Below are 18,585 nucleotides of genomic sequence, written 5' to 3'. Positions count from 1 at the left end.
TCACCAAATCCCAGCCCAAGTACCAAACCCATCACCAAATCCCAGCCTGAGTACCAGACCCATCACTAACTCTTAGCCTGCATACCAAATCCATCACCAAACCTTGACCTGAGTACCACACCCATCACCAAATCTCAGCCTGAGTACCACACCCATCACCAAATCCTAGCCTGAGTATCAAACCCATCACCCGTCTGCCCGGAAGTATCTTCATCAGAAAGCAGATTTTCCTGCAGCAAGCTCATGGTACCCCACATTTACATCCTTCTGCCATAACCAGACCTCCGTCTGCCTCTTACTGTCCTGGGAGAAGATGGAAGGAAACCGCTGCTGGGTGCCCTCAGAGCGTAGTACAGAATGACACAGACAGAGGATTCAAGTGAGTTTCCCCTTTCCTGGGGGCCTAGGGGAAGGGCCTAGTCCTGTCCCACAGGTGCCTATTGGCAGAGCTTGCCCAATCTCCTTAAGAGATTGCGGCAACAAGCCCCAAACCAGAAATGCAAGTCAGCCTGCCTCTGTCAACTCAGCCCTAGTCTGGGGCCAAACCAAACAAAACCAGGAGGGGAAGTGCTGTTGCCTGTCCCCAGAGGGCCCTGCCCTGAGGGATCATCCAGAAAGTCACCGGAGCTGAAGGTCCTTCAGACAGCCTGGTGGTTATCGGCTCCAATGCCCCTTCAGACTCTGGCTTTGGTACAATGGGGCCCACTTTTTAGCTGTGCTATTCAACCTCTCCTTTTCTGGAGCTGAGCCTAGGGAGGCCACACACGAGATTCACAGGCTCTGGTTAGTTTCTTCCCAGTGCCTAGCCCAGGAGACATACTGATATAATGGCCACTTATTGGGGTTCTCATTCTAGAGTTGGGGAGAAAGGCCTGAGTCCGTGAGACAGTTACCTAAGAAAGCTGAGACTCATGCAGGATTAATACCCCTGCCTCCTGTCCTAGGTGTTCCACATACTGGGGGTGGGGGTGGGGGGTCTAGTAAGAGAGGGAGCAGGTTGTGAGTATGCCTGAGGCCCATCCACACAAAGTCAGTGCTTTGCAGACAGGGCCTAGAACCCCTCATTCTATGCCAAGCTCCCACGCAGGATCTCTATGACACTGTGGGCAGATTTGGTCAGGCCAGCGTTCCTGGGAGACCTAGCTGGGCTTGAGAGCATACTCTAGGAAACCTGAGAACCCCAGAAGTGTGGAATGGCAGAAGGAGATACAAAGAGGGGGAAAGGGAGAAAGATCTCAGGATACATGGCAGGGTAGATTGTCCTGAGAATGACATGGCTATAGATAAGTGTCTATGTAGAACCAGCTCTGGGCAATGCTGGGAAAACATGGGGCCAGGATCCATCCATTCATTTATTCATAGGCACTGGTGGGCAGCACGGAACAAGGTGATAGACCTCGAGGAAGAAATAAAGGCTAGACAAGCAATATGTTGAGCACTCTAGTAAAGGAAGTACAGATAGTGGAGAACACACAATTTGGAAGGTGCTGCTATAGGCTGGGGTGACAAGAATCCACCCAGGGTGCCCCAGGGATGCTATCATCCTCTGATAGGACATTAGATCCCAAGTATAACAGGAGGTTGCTACTCCACCTCCCTGAGAGGGTCCATATCCCTCTAGGTCCATATCACTTCAGGTCCATATCACCCCAAGTCCATATCCTTCCAGGTCTGTATCCCTCCAGGTCCATATCCTCCCCCCAAGTCCATATCCCTCCAAGTCTGTATCCCACTAGGTCCATATCCCTCCAGGTCTGTATCCCTGCAGGTCTGTATCCCTCCATCTATCATTTCTTTGTCGAGACTAGAGCAGGGTTAATTCCGTCCTTGTCTCGCCTGCTAGCAGCCACAGGAAATGAACCAGGCCCTCTAAATGGAGCCATTGCCCAGGGCCTAATCAAATCCTCTCCCAAATGCAATCCAGAGCTTGGATCAGGCTGGGGAAGGGTGGTATCGATGATACCCAGAAGCTCCTGCTCACACCAGCTGTGGCTGCTGACCTCAGACGCCCACCAGCTGCTAGGTGAAGGGGTAGTCTCGGGCTGCTGGAAGAGACCTGCTCGGGCCCCCATACCACTGCTAACTATGGAACCATCCCTGTTGACCCCACAGGCAACCTGGGGTTCTCATGCTGATGATTCACCGAGGCCACCAGATGTTAGCCACAGCATATGCCCTCAAAAACCACTTCCTGCTCTGGGAGTGGGGGTGTTGGTGCTTGCCTCTGTCTCATGTTGGCCCTCACATAAGTCAGACTTATGAAAGAGCACTGGTTGGAAAGCCAGAAGACTGAAACTGTAGTCATTAGTTATGTACGTGAGATCTCTGGCTACCTGCTTTTCCCCCTGCCATGGTACAGAGAAGCCAGGAAAGTGTTTTTGGAGCCTGGAACTTGTCCAAGCCTAGGACGGCCCTCAGAACTCTTGCCAGGCTGTGGACCTTCAGGCCTCACTTTTATACTGCACTTTGGGTCCACTGGGTCTCCATCTTTCAGATCCCTGGCTCGACACTGACTTCCACCATCCTCAGACACTCAACCCAAACCCAGTTTCCCCATCCAGCCTCAGCTGGCTCCTCTGTGACTGGCTTTTAAACACAGACCCCAGAGCCCCAAATATTGCCTCTGCCACCAGCTCAGTCCTTCACACCACTGTCTTCCAGCCCCCAATTCTTCAGCCTGGTCAAAGTCTGGGAGGATAGTGACAAGTCCTCACAGTGGTGACAGCTTTGGACACTGAACCTGCTTTAGCCTTTCTGGCTGGGTTATCCTGAGCTTGGTCTCCCTGAGCCTCTGTTTCCTCTGGTATCATGGGATTAAGAACAACCCATGGTGTTGCTAGAGAAATAAATGAGCTATCGTGTATCAGCAACTCAATACTGTGTGGCCAGTACTGTGTGTTACTATGTAAGTATCCAATACACAGTAACTACAACCACCCCTAACATTGCTGGGCTGGGAACTTGCCCAAAGGTTTCCTCTGAGTGATCCACTGAACCCTGCTCTGCTCCGTCATAGGTCACTCTGCCTGTCCATCAGGATCTGTCACCCTGGACCCCAAGGCCCGTCACCAAGTCCTCAGGATGGTTCCTCATCAAACTCCAGGCAACCCTCAGGCAAGTGGCAGGCTGAGCACAGGGGACAGAGGGCAAAGCAGAACACAGCGCCCTCTGCTCAATTCCCAAAACTATGATAGAAAACAAAACCTATTGATTTTCCTTTTTAAAGAATCTTTCTACTCCCTCTGCAGCTGTATCAGATCATTAACCCTGATCCAAATGGTGTGGTACTCCCAGGGCAGCCCAGAGCCCTCTGGCTATTCTCTGTGCCATGCTGGAAAAACTGTCTTGTGGAAGTCTGACTTACCACTTTTCTGTGGTAACTCGCCCAGGACCACACAGGTCCACATCCAAACCCACCCAGGAAGACCCTACAAAGCTTCCATGAGATCTCCGCTGGAAGGTTCTCAACACAGGGCTCCAGACATCTATGCCAGGGCCTGGCCTCGACTTCCCTAGTGGTCAGGCATGTCCTTCCTTCACTTATCAAGACCGGGCTCTGGCTTATTCCCTATCCCTCATCTCTTAGAGTAACTCAGAAAATGCTTACAGAACCCAACCATGTGCCAGGCACCAGAGCCAAACAGCAGCAAGCTCCATCCCTGCCTCGGAGGTGCCAGCTCTGTGGAGGAGAGACTGGGGTGAAGAACCAGGCCAACCTCTCCCCACCCCAGCCCTGCCCGAGGGGTTGTGGGAGCTGAGGCAGCAAGAAAGATAGGAGAGGCTTATGCAGGAGGAAATGGGGGAGGCAAAGGATTAGTGACTCCAAGATGCAGTTGGAGCCAGTGTGAAGGGCTGGAGACAGTGCTGCGCTTTGATGGGGCAGAGGTCTGCATGTGCTGAGGAATCCCAGCCTCGCTCCGAAGCAGCACTGGGCTCATGGGACTGTGTCCCAGCTTCCCTAGCTGCTTTCCTCAGGACTTCTACTCGTTTGCTTTTTAATCTTTTACAAGTTACTTGACCTCTGAGTCTGCTTATTTTCAGAATGGGGCCAGTGGTCCTCCTAGGGTTGCTGGAAGTGACTGAATATAAGCAAAGGTGGGTCATGGCGGCTGGTGAGCAATCCCCAACCCCACCGCCATCATCGTCATCAACGTGACCCATTTCCACCATCTCCAGAGCTGCCTTCCTAATCCCTCCAAAGCTAAGTGGACACTGTTTTCAGGGGAAGATTCTGGTTCCTGCACATACCCAGGCCCTGCCCTGTGGGGCCACCCTCATTGCCCTGAGTGGTCTCCAACGGCAGCAAAGTCTCCTGTCCCAGCCGAGCTCATTGTCATTCTCTCCCCTAAGAGCCCCACCTGCCTCTCTGCCTACCGCTAAGCTTCCACAGCCCCTGAGTTAGAGCTGGATAAAGAGGGATTGCCCTGAACCTTTACCTGTGTTTCTCTCCCAGAGACCTGGCAACTCTAGGGCAGGGATGGATCTTGTTGGTCTTTAGCACTAGTACCTGGCACAGGCCTTGGCGTGTGGCTGGGCTCTGTAGGCATTTGCTGAGTAACTGAGGGGGTGAGGGTAGGATGTGAGACAGGGCTCCAATCCTCATGAGCCAAAGCAGGGTCACAAAGACAGCACAGGGGAGGCCCTGGCGAGAGAGCCTGGAGCTGCCTAGGGCCCTTCAGCCAGGGCATCTGAGGGGACAAAGGGCTCATAAGGACATACAAGAAAAGGACCTAAGGCACTCACATGTATACCATGACACAAAGACACACACCCACTCTTCAACGCCTTCTCTTTCTGTTACCCCACCATGGTCTCTCCTGCCCTCTTTTGCTTCTTTTTTTTCTCTCTTCCTTCCAAGGATGCTTCCCGAGTGCCCAGGTATTATACTGGGTCATAGTGAGTAGTGCCACAGGCAGAGACTGCCCTTGCTCCAAGTGACTGGTCACAGAAGGGCAGGAATCCGAGCCACATACCTAGAAACTCTCCTAAACCAAGTCCTTCCCAGCATCCACTCCAAATAAGGCTTGCCTGCACCATCCTATTCTAAGTTTATTAACCAGGATAAAAATGCTCTGCCATGCCGAGAAGACCCCGGGGAAGAGCACTGTGGCCATGAGGCTGGCAACCCAGACTGGGCCGGGACGTTGGGGTTGACGCCCATCTCCTAGTCAGCTGAAGCCGCTGTGCTGTGGTGGGGTATGTGGAGGCAGGGCCTGGAGCACAGAATATGCAGCATGCAGTGGTGTCCTCTGCTCACAGGAGGGCATCATGGGCCAACTCTAAACCACATTTCACTAAGCAATAGCTTAATGAACAGGGAGCACTCCAGAAGCCAGGAATGATGGGGCAGCAGGTCATTGTGGAGAAGAGGTGGGACAAATCAGCGTTCAAATCCCCCTTCCACTCCCTCTACAATCAGTGCCCATGTGGGACCTCTTTAAAGGCTGGGGATGCCTTGTGTGTGAAGCATCGTGACTCCAACGCCAGATCCCCACATCCCAGCAGTGCTTGGAGACAATCCACATGAAGCATGGCGGTAAGGGCCTGACTCAGCACAGGTGCTCTGTAAGCACCCACAAATCTTGCAGTCCTGTTCTTAGCCCTATCAGCATCAGAATCACTGACACTGTCAGCTAGTGCCCCTGCAGCCAGTTCTGAGACAGAGCCCTTAACATATTCTGACCCTTATAACAGCCTAGAAAAAGGAGCATTTGTAGCTAATTAGCTCGAGGCAGGAAACTGAGGCCTGCACCAAAGGCTCAGAATCTCAGGAGGGGGCCATTCTATACCCTAAGCTTTCTCTTTGGTTCTGTCATTTGAGTTCCCTAAGAGACCTAGGGACCTAGAGTGACCAAGTCACTCTTCTGCTGGGTACCACTCTCCCAGGATGTCAATCTGCTCAGAGGGATCAGATCTTGGCCTGAGGCATGGCCAGGCCTCTGTGAGGGCTGAAGGAAGGAGGAACAGATCTGTCCACTTTCCAGGACACCTGCCTTATCTGTCTGTATTGTTCTTCTATCTGTAGGGCCTTCAGCACTGGGGGCTCTGGTGAGCAATACCAGAGGCAACAGAAGGCCTGGAGTACACAACTGGACACTGGACTCAGCTGAGCCCTCCCACTGAAGGTCACCCTGACAGGCCCTCAGGCACGCCTGTTTGAACCATTGAATTCCAACACAGGCCCCATCTCTGGGAGCGGTGATGCTGGGTTGGATTGGGTTGGATCTGCTCCAAACTCATCTCCCAGCTATCCCTGTCATGAGACTCTCACTCCCTGAGTCTCACAGAAACCTGAGCAAATCGTTCTTCTGTTTCAAAGCCTCCAAGCCCCTAGAGGCAGCTAGATCTGCTGCTCAAGTGCTCTGTACGGAACAGTGAATGGCATGTTTGCTTTCCCACAGACATCACCAGTAACACATCTCCTCTTCCCCAGTGCCACAGCCCCACAGCCAGCTCAATCTATCTACAGCATTGCGGCGGGCCATACACTCTCTCTGGGGCTCTACACCTGAGCTCAAGATGCCGCTCCTGTGACAGGAACAGCCACATGTCCCCTTTGACCTGAGCAGCTGCATCCATCCTTCCAAAGCTCAGCCCACCCTGTCACAGGTCTGCATTTGGTCCTGACTTCTGACAGGTTGACAATGTCCCACAGTGAGAAAGGACAGTCTCTTTGATAGTTGAGCATCTCCTCTGGGAAGATGACTCTGGACTTCTGCATCATGCTGTGCAGAAAAATCTATTCCAGATGGGTTTCAGGCTTAAAAATGAAACATAAAGTGATTTAAAACTTCAGAAGATCTGCCGTATCTGCGGGGTTCGGGTCTGCAGAGTCAGCCAACCACAGGTCAAATATTAAAAAAAAAAAATCATCTGTAGGGAAAACGAACGTATAGACTTTTCTTCTATGTTATTATCCCCAGAATAATATCATATAACAACAATTTCTAATAAATAAGCCTACTGACATCCACACCGATTGGGTAACTGATGGCATCTGATGAAGAATTCACTTTGTTTCGGGTTTTATTTGTATTTAATTTTTTTGAATGTGTACATATGTGTGGTGAGATTGTATGTGCATGTGTGTGGGCACACATGAGTTTAAGTGAACAGTCACATGTGGGTGTGTGAAAGATCAAAGTTGACACTGTTGGTGTCTACTCAATTGCTCTCCACTTTATCTATCAAGGCCATGTTCTCCCTCTGAACTTGGAGCTTATTTAAAAAAAAAACTTTTAGCAGATTGGGTTTATTTAAATTTAGAACCCCTTTTCTTCAAATATTCCCTTACAAGAATAATAATTTTTTTAAAAAAAACCCAAACTGGGGAATATGTTCTTAGTATGTTTAGCTAATAAGGAACACACATCCAGAATAATTTCTTTAAGGTCCCACAAACCTGTACAGAAGGGAGAAAGATCCAGCAGGAAAGGGAGGAAAAGGCTTGAAAGGGCCGGCACTTTGCCAGGGGGTAGCCGAATGATCAATTAGCATATGTAAAGGCCCACAACCCAGTGAGTCATCAAGGAAACGTAAATTAAAAACACAATTAGATATCACCACATCTGATACCGAAGTGTTGCGAGCACAGAGGGGCAACATTCTGTCCCACGTGGCCTGAAAGCGGATGTACTGATGTCTGTGATGGCGTCTACTCAGGCTAATTATACACAGCTCTATGAGTCAGTCATCACAAACTAGAGGTGTATCTAAGAAAGACGGATGCACTTCAAAAGACGTGTTCAAGGAGGTCCCTGCAAAACTATTCACTGCAGCCTGGAACTAGAAACACCCAAAACACTTGCCAGAGGTGGAATAATGGGTAAACTGAGGCACACACATAGAGACGCACACCAAATAGTAACAGAATGAACAAGCTAAAAACTTTGAGACGACATGTTGATGAATCACCGGGAAAACATTGAAGGAAAGAAGTCAGAAAGCTACTCAAGTGTCCTATTTATACAGAGTCCAAGGTAGGCCAGCAATCAGTGAGAGAAGTCGGGGCCACTGTGACTGAAGGGCACACTGAAACACTCCTAGCGCACTGGATGAGAGTCTTTCCTTATGGACCGAACGGGTGTGTCCATCTGGTGAAAAGCCATGAGCTGCATTCTTGTCATCTTTCTCCGGTACACCAGGCTTCCACTTAAAAGTTCACTTTAAAGACAAAGGAGGGCCCTCAACAGTGACCCCTCTGCCAGAGACAGCTGCTCTGTCCCCTGTGAGCTCACCACCTTCTCTAACACATTCCCATTATCCTCCTCCAAAAAGCTCCTGCCTGCGCGCCCGTCACCTTCTGTGTCAGTCCCCCCTGTCTGAAGTACCTCGCCCACATGGCTGTATTTAGCAACAGCCACCTATGAGACCAGACATCTGGTCCTCTGTGAGATGACCTGGAATCCACAGGCTCGATCCCTCCTCATCCAAGAGTCTCACATTTGCATCTCATTTGACCAGTGAGGTTGACCACTGTCAGAGGAACCACAGGCAGGAGAGATGAACACTGTAAAGTGAGGTCACAGCCCTTAAGTCCAGAGTCCTTACCCCTACAAGACGCCGCCAGAGCCAGCCTCAGGAGGTAAGCAGGAGCAGGTGGGTGAGGTGGAGGGCAATGTGTAGGGTCAGGTGAAAATCACATCTACGTGGAAAGGAAGTTGAGATACGAGGATGAATTCCTGCTCTGTGGATAGGTACACATGTGCATGGACAGACAGCCTGACTCCTGTAGGTAGCTTCACTGAGGAACCCAGGCTGTACCAGATGCTTCTCAAGGGCACTGACAGTGGGCCTGAGATCACAGATTGAACTTTTTATGCTGATACCGCCAGAACCTCCCCCCCACACACAAGGGGATGTTACACAAAGGTACTTAACAGGGTTGACAGGAAGGGAGGGGGAAGAGAGAGTTGAAAGAGAGAGGGAGGGAGGGAGGGAAGGAGGAAGGGAGGGAAGGAGGGAGGGAGGGAGGGAGGGAGGGAGGAAAGGGAAGGATGGAAGGAGAGAGGCAAAACAAACAGAATTAAGTTTCTATTTGGACCAACTATAAACTATACTCTCTTTGATGATGTCTTCGTGCCCTGACTAGACACCAGTTACAATCCAAGGTACCTCCCATTCTATGGCCCCTTCCCTAACCTCCTGCAGCCTTGTCTCCAGGTTCCTGCCAGCCATTCGCCCCCACCCCCAGAGGCTCTGTACAGCTTTTCCTCTGTCCTTCTTCATGCCCCCTCCCCCCCACACACCTGTTTCCAGGTGCTGCTATCACACTGAGACTAAACTACCAACAAGTAACAGGAAAGACAGTGAATGTCCTACCAAGTCCCCTGTAACTCACCACTCCGCCCATTTTCCTAAACTGGGGCCTGGGTAAGTTCTAAGGCATCAGCTTGGGCCATTGTGCCCAGAAGGGAGAGATCCTGGGGTAGAGGGTACAGCTGGCGGCTCTCCACACATCTGATGTTATGATATAGACCACCATCAGAGAGAAGAGGGCATGGACACTTTCTCCCCGTTTCTCAGTGCCTAGACCCTCTGATTCCCCAAGTGGCTGGTGGTGCACCCCACTCTGCTGGCTAGCGGTTTCGTGGAGGGGGGATGGGATGGTGGGGAGGGTGTAGGGCATCAGCTCCCTGGGACTGAGCCCAGCTGGCCTGCTGTGAGTGGCTCCAGCCTCCCTGGGCTTAGGGGGCTGAGCCATAAGCAGCCTTGTTTATCCCTGGGAGGAATGATGGTTTTCCCTGAGCAATGACATCTTGGAAACGGACAGACTCCACAAACAACAACAAACCTCCCTGGGCTGCAGCTTGCACGAGAAGGCTTCTAACCCAGAAGCGCCTGAGTAAGAAGCAGAAAGGCCAAAGGCTGCTTCTCAGCTGAGCCTTGCCTTGACCATGCCTCTTAGACCTAAGTCTGCAGAGAGCCAGGGAATCCAGTGGCTAGAACATGCCTTAGCAATATCTGATCCGGTTCTTTTGCTCCAAAGGGGAAACTGAGCTAGAGACACAGGTGAATCTGCCCACGCTTCACAGATCAGGAATGAGAAGCAACTGGCTCTCGTGGGCTTTGTCTGCCGAGCACATTGCTTTTCTAGAGGTCAGCAACCTCAATCAGTAAGCCCAAGGGCCTTGGTACCGCTGGAAAGTGCAAACGAGAGAGAGGGAGCTCCACGCTGAAGCTCATAAACCCTGAGACACACAGCAAGGAGAGGCTTGGGCTGAGCAACCAGAGTCCTGAGTTCTGCGTAACCTCAGGTGAAAGTCTCCTTTCTCCCTCGATCCCTTCTCTATCCAGAAGGCAAACAGAATCCATCAGCTCCAGATGCTCAGAGAACAAATAGGAAGCAGCGTTTAAGCTCCCCAGAAATATAGCTGGGCATGAGTTCTCCCTCTCTAGCTATGCGTCTTCTGAGAGAGCCAGGCAGATCCCCTGGTGGAGGACCAGTGTTAAAGATCTAGCCCAAGTAATGACTGCTCCAAAGTGGTCCAAGAAGCTGAGCTCCAAGACCCTATAGTCTGTGCACATGACCATGAGTGTTACAATGGATCCAGCCAGGGCACCACTTTCTAACATTGATGGCCAGACTATGGCATGGTCACCACCCAGCACAGTATGACTCCCTGAATAAGTAAGCTCTTTCTGTGGCTTCAGGTAGGTTAAAGTCAAAACTCTCCCTGCCTCACTCCCCAGCAAACCCAGCCTTCAACTCCTTTGGCCCTCCTAATATCACACTGATGCATAGAGCTTAGGGATCCTCCTGAGGGGCCGCTGGCCAGGTCCTCTCCTGGAAGTGCCTACTCTCTTGCCAGGCACAGAGCTAGAATGGACAGCCTGAGTTGACCTGGACATGGCCTTGGGTGGGGGGAGGTCAGGAAAAGACCTACCCTAACTCATTAGGACATCTCAACACCTCTCTCCAGCCTTGCCCTAGGAAAAAGCTGGGCTTTTGGGTGACTAAGCCCCACATCCTGCATAAATAGGACACAAGCAGCCACCAGAGATGCCACCTGCAGCAGACAGATGTATTCACTCCAGGTATGAAAGTTAGGTGCAATTAAGACCTAGAAAGAACAGAAAAGAAGGGCTCTCTGGGCTGAGGAAACTGTGTGCATGAAAACTAAGAAGAAAGGCAGGCAAGCTGGGAGGTACAGTTCTTTCATTGATCACTAGTACCTATTATCAGGAGCTTAATGGACCATCCTAGCTCAGAGCAGAGAGCTCCCGACCAAGACTGTCTCAACGGACTCCATCCTCACTATGTTCCTGTTTCTCAGATGCTAGGCTGGGCCTGAGTGTGCCCCATCCTGCAACTTGGCTCCCCAGAGGCTCCCCACCCCTGGGTTAAGCCATGCCACATGCTGGAGCTGAGGAAGAAGAGAGGTGGCCCTTGGCTGGGTACAGAGGACTCCTCAGAGGGACTGGGTGGAAACTTTGACTCTGACTGAGATCCTGCCAGTGTCAGAGGAGCAAGCCACTGCAGCTCTTGCTTGGGTGGTGTGCAATCACTCCAGCCACCCTAACAGGGAGTAAAGCGGCCATAGCAGAAAGCCAGAGACCATTAGGATGAGAAACAGTTCTCCAGAGTTGCTGAGGGGCCCAGTGGCCATACACTAAGTCAAGAGTCTTGAACAAATAAATAATGCCAGACTCCAAGTGGGATCCTGTAGCTCGTGGCTAGATAATGCCTTCCCATGTGCACTGTCCTCTCCTCTGTTCTGGGAGGCAGAGGTCCACAATCCTGGTCTGGCTCAGTCATAGACCTGCTGCTTGAACTTAGCCAAGGCTTTCCCCCTCTCTGGGCTCAGGGTACCCTTCTAGTCTAAGATTTAGGGTTCTCTTGAGACAGAGTAAAGACATGGGCCCTCCAAGTTGAGAACAGAACTGATCTCTGCCTGGCCTTACAGGGGCTAGCTAGCTCTGAGAGTGAGTGGTCTCAGCTGGAGCCAGGGGAGCAGGTGCAGGCTCTTCCCTAGGCAGGCAGCGGGGGTCAGGGGAGGCTTTCAGCTTATGGAGCACACAGCAAGGCTCCTTGTGTTTCCAGATCTTGGAGACCAGCATTAACGCCCCAAGACCAGCTTAGGAGTCCAGCTCTTACCAAGTCATGGGGTCTACATAAGAACTCCCATCCCCAGTGCCTGGTGTGTGGCCAGCATCCATGACACAATAGCCAATCCTGCTGGCTAAGTACTCCGTTCCCACATAGTGTCCCAACTAGTCACCAAACATTCCTAGTCTCTCCTGGAAAGAAAAGCTAGCCTGTCCCTCTGAAACAGGGGAGCATCTCAGTGAAAGCCTGCCCCTACCCCTGAGGGGGCTACCGCACCCTTAGACAGACAGACACACAGATACACACACACACACACACACACACACACACAGAACAGAACCGGTTTGGTTGCAAGATGTCTCTCAATGGCTGCCCTGGGAAAGGAACAATAGAAACAGGGACACGGGATGTCTTGAACGAGACCACCCTCCTACTGCCCACCACCACCACCACATTCACATCTTTGCCATCAAGGCACCTACCCAGCACACTCCAGCAAGGACCCAGGCAACTCCTAGCTGCTGCAGCTCCTGCCAGCCACCCGCCCCGGGGCTCCACCCGGCTCCTCCTGAGGGCGGGCGGGCGGGCAGCCGGCGGGCCGGCCGTGTCAAGCGGCTGCCTTCCCCAGACAGAGCTCCTTTGTGTCAGTAGAGCTATTTATGGACTTACCCAAGTTCCCCAGGGGAGCGGTACCTGCTGGGAAAAGCAGAACCAAATGACCAGGTTCCACCTCCCACATGGAGGTAGCGTTTTCTTCTTCTTCTTCTTCTTCTTTTTTTCAAAATCCTTGCATCACTCGTCCCTCCTCCTCTTCCTCCTCCTACTTCTCCTCCTTTTCCTCCTCCTTCTGCGAGCGCCCTTCCCAAACACAACACACACCCGGTTCAGCCGGCCCGCCGCCACTCAGAAAAGAGGCTTAGCTTTCTAGCTTCCATCAAACAGAAAAGTCTGTGATTTTTCCAACCACTTCCCCCCCAAGGATGTGGCAAGGAAGAGAGTCCTCCGCTGGCCAATCCTTTAGCAGAAAGTGTGCGCTAGTTGGAGCATGGCTTGCACTCTCAACAAGAATTGCCATCCCTGGGTCCCTTGCAGTCCATTCCCAGGTCCCCAGCTGATCCCTAAAATACAGACGCTAGAGGAAGGGGGTGCCTATTCTTCAGCACCCCTGACCCTGGGATCCTCAGCGGATTCCTCCCTGAGCCCCACACACATGCTCCCAGCTGAGGCTCCCACTCCCTAGCAAGACCCAGCCAATCATCAAGGCTCCTCCGTCACACCCCCACCCCTAACCGGCTCTGTCCCAGTGGAGAGCTGCAATTGAACTGAGGGCTTGTAAGCGTAAGCAGGACAGCTGAGTGAGAATGCAGCTACCCTCAGGGCCAGGGAGTGGTACTTTGGGTCTTTCTAGTATTGTCCAGCACAGCTGGAAACACGTGTCTTAATTTGGCACCTAGTGTATCTGAGGAATCTGAGCTAGACAGAGGACTTGAGCTTCCTCCCCAAGAGACCAAGACATGCTCATTACAACAACCAAAAGAGGGGGACAATGTGGACTCAAAAAAAAAACAAAACAAAGCTGGTCAATTCTAGCTCCAATCCAGGTGGGTTAGGTCTCTCTGAGTAAGTCACTGCCTCTCTCTGAGCCTCAGTTTCCTCATCTGCAGAATGGGGACGAAAGCTGCCCATCTCCAGAATCCAGATTATTCCAAGAGCTGGCTCTAGGCTCCCCTCTTTTGAACACAGACTCTGTGCCCAGGCCCTGTGCTTGCAGCTTTGCCTGCTTCCATTCACTTCATCTTCGCCGGCATCTTGAATGGTGGCGGTCTCCTACCCTCCTCACACATGAAGAATCCTGGGTTTAGAGTTGCTCACAGTTGATCAGCTGAGTGACTATAGGGACTAGGGTTGAAGACTCTGAGGTGCCCACTTTTTACTATGGTGCTTCCCCACTATAGCAGGCTCTGTCCTAAAGCTAGACCCCAAGGTTTGGCTGTGCTAGACCCTAAAGCTTGGCTGTGCTGGACCCTAAGGCTTGGCTGTTTTGGACCCTAAGATTTGGCTGTGCTGTCTTGTATGGGCAGTGCTCCCAGGATGAGGCAGGCAACCTACCCCATGCCTCTCTCACCTTAGCAGAAAGCTCCTAAGGTGACAGCTCAGAAAGAACTGGGCAGAAGGAGCCCTGCCCTCATGTCTTCTCTTCGTCTAGAACACAGCATGGTATGCTGTTTTGACCTTCCCCTCTCCCTAAAGGTGTCTCTTACTATCGCCCAGCCTGTCCCTAGCCCCTCTCTATCTCTGCCTGCCCATCTGTGTCTCTTCCACCCACAAGCACATGTAAGCTCATGGTTATGAGAATACCCTTAGCCAGGTCAATAGTGCAGACCACCCTTTGTGGGGACTAGTTACTTAAAAACTGTATGCTCATCTTTCGGGGAGTAGAAGGAGCCAAGACCTTTCTTGTAGACAACATGGGTTGGGCTCTGCACTCACAAAGCTGACATCCAGCGTGGGAGATGGATGGCAGCCATCAGGAGAATGAGGCCAGAGTTAGACATCGTGCTATGAGGGGCAACACAGCTCTGCCAACCCAGGACACTAGGTCCAGAACACATTGATAATGTGCTGAACTGTGGCATACAGGGGAAAGAGTGGAGCCTCAAGGAGCCAGCCAAGCCAGGCTGGGGAGCATCCAGTACCTGGGGAGCCTGGGGAAGCCACTGCCTCTACTGCCTCTTGCCTCTCCATTACCCAGATACCAACAGCAGACCAATGCCCTTCTCAAAGTACAGCCTAGCACAGGACTAGGAAGTCAACAGAGCCAAGCTGCTTTTCCTGGAGAGCCAACCCTTGGGGATGCTTTAGCATCTCTTCCCCACTTATGGCCAGTGAAAGGGGGGCAGAGAGAGGAGGGGTGACTTTCCCAAAGAAACAGAACAACTCTGTGACTAGGCTAGGAGAGGGAGTTTCTGTCTAGTGATCCATCCACTGCAGCCTGGTGCTTATCAGCCTAACATGGGAGGAAGGTGGACGCAGAGAACAGTGACATCTAGGTGGCCCATGGGCACAGGGGCTGGCCCCTCCGTGCTCAAGGCCCAGCCCAGTTCCATTTGCTGATCTACATATTTTGCGTACTAAATATTCATTTGACATTCTGTGTCAGCACCATCACTGGTGTGAGCCCTTCTGAATGATTCACTAAATCCTCAGAACCTTATCAGATATGATTTCTAGTATCCCCATTTCACAGATGAGTGAGCAGAGATGAAGAAGTCTGCCAAGGGGGTTCAATAGCAGTGGCGGAGCAACAACCCAGCCCTGCTCAGATTTTCCACCATGTCCCACAGGCAAATTCTCCGAGAGCCTGAGAACAGGCCCACTCCCAAACATAGAGAGAAGCCAATAGCAGAGGATCCCAGGGCCAGAACCAGGGAGATTCAGCAAGAACCCACCTCCCATCTTGAAAAGTCAGGGTCCCCAAGCTCCAGGGGAGACCCTTAGGAAAATGCAGCAGGGCCCTGAGGATATTTTTTAGCACACTGCCAGACACAGGCTGCCTCCTGCAACACTCTCTGCAGCAAAGCTCTGCGTACCTTCCCTCCCAGCCTCTGCTGTGTTATGCTCAGCTTATGGAAGTCTGTGTTCCCAAGACCCTCTTAAGAGCCGTGTGCATCAGAAGCCCTTGTCCCTACAGATTCCATCGGGAGGAAGAAGGATCTTGACAACGACGTTTGAACATGCCCACACCAAGTCAAGCTCAGTGTGTGCTGGCCCACTTAGGGAGTTCTGAGCTGTAACTCACTAGGGGCTCATAGGTCAGGGGGTCTACTGACTCTGTGCAGGAAGGCCTTCCCTATCATGGGGTCAGCTGAGAAACTTTAATATGTTGTTTCAATCCTGCTGAGTCTCTGTTCCAGAGTCTTCACCATGTTCTGTCTTCTTCCACCCCTTTGCCTGTAGCGTGTATCCTCCAAACAAGGCATATGTTACCAGGAATAGCTGGTACATGGCTTTGTAAGCAGTAGGAGAGGATGTGACCTGCCCTGCTGTTAGAGCCCTAGAGGCAAGCACATGTCAGGCCAGCCCCTGCCTGTAGCATCAGTGCCTACATTTGTCACACCCACTGCCCAGGCCTACATGGAACAGGTTGTTTCTGTGCCTACTCCTTGGGAGGGCTGGTGTCAACAGGAAGTTCAAGGTGATCATATCTGTTGAGGGATAATGGGTGAGCCTAAGAGTTGTCTGAGTGGACTGACAGCTGGCTATCATAAGTGTTTACAGACAGAAGGCTGTGACCATCTTGCACTTTTGAGGGGTCAAGATAGTGAGGCACAGGAAAGTGACATGGTGTGAACTGAAGTTCCAAGGAAGAAAGAAAGAAAGAAAGAAAGAGAGAGAGAGAGAGAGAGAGAGAGAGAGAGAGAGAGACAGAGAGAGAGAGACAGAGAGACAGAGAGACAGAGAGAGAAAGGAAGGAAGGAAGAGAAGCCCTTAAAGACTACAAGGCTGATGACTGATTAGAATTCCCGTGAGTGTGAAGATTTGGACCGATGTTGCTCTGGAGCTGAATTATCTTGAGCTACTGTTCCTCCCCTTGACAGCCATCCATTGTCCACATCTATCAGGTGAAGCCTTTGGAATGAACTAACAGATTACTGGCTCCGACCATCTTAAAGGTTTTGCAGTAAACTACCTATCTGATGTTTTAACCCATGAATTTGAAAAGAGCTTTGATTTATGACTGTTCTTTTACTTGAAAGAATAAAAAAAAAAGACAAAAAAAATCCCACTTCATTAAACCGTATTTGGGGCAATCTAAATCTGTTTTCTCAGACCCTGGTCATTCATTTTGGTTCCAGAATCAACTACTTCGCACCCTCTTTGACTCGAAAGCCGGTTTTATGTTCAGTCCAGGCAGAGTTGCTCTGAGACCCAGGCTCCTAACTATATGTTCTGTCTCCAGCTCACATTTTCTACACGTCTGCTTTGCCATCCGTTCTTCCTCAACCATCCTGAGCTCCATACCAGACTTTGCCCTGCTTGGGATGATAGTGTTCCCAGCCACAGAAGCAAGCAGCCCATAAGCTGTAAGAAAGAGGCCAAGGGTCACCCCCTGGAGCTATCCTGGAACACTGCCACCAGCCCCAGCAAGCTTCTGCATCCTGCCTGGAACATGCTTTGCTGTCACATACATAGTACTGGGCTGACCTTGGATGGCTGTCATGGCACAGCATGGCCAGGCACTGTGCCGTCTCCCTCTCTGGCTCCACTCGAATTGTCCACATGCTGGCCCAAGAGTTCAAAGTTTTAGGAGCAATCCTTGACCCACTATGCTTCTGCCAGCTAAGGGGCAGGTTGTGTCCTGACAGCCTGAGTTCCTGGGAAGTGTTCAACTGTAGACTCAGCAGTGGGGAGACCCAAGCCTCTGAAGTTAGCTATCAGGAGTAGTTTATTCCTGCACTCCCCCAGGGGCCTGCCCACTGCTTGGACAACTGGGTTTGAGCTTAGGCTGTCCAAACAGAAGGTCAGCAGGACAATGATGCTGCTGTCTGCCAATCAAAGATGACTCCCTTCTCTGAGCATCAGTGGTCCTGTCTCCAAGATGAGTGCTGGACTTGAATCTAGGTCAGTCCACACAAAACTTAGTCTGCAGAAAGGCATGGTGGCCTGACTTCTCATAGGCCTGCAATGGGGTAAATAGCAAAACTGAGAGGGTTTGGTCCCTCGACAACCTGTCATTGTCGTATCTGAGCATGAACTGGGAGGGTACATCTCACGGAATGGAGGCCAGGCCAGGCCAGGCCAGGTGTAAAAAAATCACACTCAGTGAGCATCCTCCAGAAGCAAAAGACCCTGCCTCATAGGGTCTAAGAGGCTCTGGTTTAAACAAGCCTTGATCTGGGAGAACTCACTAACTAGGCTCCACACTACCTCTCCAGTGGCTAAGTCAGTCCAGAGTGTTATCCTTCTCCCAAGCCCCTCCCTCAATCCATCAATCACTGAAGCATGTAGGTCTCACCTCCTATCCATCTGAGACAGTGCCTCCTCTCTGGACTAAGCTGCCATCACCTCTCCTTGGCAGTGTGGAAGGGCAAGAGCTCCAAAAGGCTCCCCGTTCCTTCTGCAGGTGGCCACTGTGAGCTCTCTACCACACGAACCCAGCCCCAGCAGCTCCACTGCCCTTGGAACCAAGTTCAAAGTCCTTGTCACGGGGCTGGATCGGGTGGCACCACAGCCTCACCCCAAACCCTCCTCCAGCTCTATCTTGTACTCCCTTCATCTTCCTCATTCCTGCACTTACAGTGGCCTGTTTTAAGATTCTCACACAGAACACCCTCTTGTACCCCAAGTGCCTGCCTCCTTTCCTAACATCCTGGACCAAGCTAGCCGCATACTCCTGTGGAGCCCTTTGTCCCAACCAATGCTGATGCCTTGCATACTATTCAGATTTGGATGGTGTCTGCCTCTCCTCCAGTGGTCCTTCCACCACACTAGACGGATTGTTCTCCATGGTGATGAGGACTACGCTGGCTGCCAGC

At 51.6% G+C, this 18,585-nt stretch overlaps 1 protein-coding gene across 6 annotated transcripts in view; it reads right to left on the bottom strand.

Moving 5' to 3' along the window:
* The window catches only part of Rgs3 (regulator of G protein signaling 3), a 119,943-nt gene that overhangs the window by 15,849 nt on the left and 85,509 nt on the right, over positions 1-18,585 (bottom strand). Inside the window, exon 1 of one of the 6 annotated variants that reach the window (XM_028779854.1) lies at positions 12,719-12,815. The exons of 4 other annotated variants lie outside the window; for them this stretch is intronic. The gene's annotated coding sequence lies outside the window, so the exon portion shown is untranslated. Of the gene's footprint in view, positions 1-282; positions 351-12,718; positions 12,816-18,585 lie in introns of those variants that run through there. One more of the 6 variants, XM_028779853.1, reaches the window with a different exon arrangement.

Source organism: Grammomys surdaster, unplaced genomic scaffold (assembly GCF_004785775.1).
Source record: "Grammomys surdaster isolate TR1022 unplaced genomic scaffold, NIH_TR_1.0 363, whole genome shotgun sequence".
Taxonomy (NCBI): domain Eukaryota; kingdom Metazoa; phylum Chordata; class Mammalia; order Rodentia; family Muridae; genus Grammomys; species Grammomys surdaster.
The sequence above is the reverse complement of the archived record's forward strand: the minus strand, read 5'-3'. Positions and strand labels throughout refer to the sequence as shown.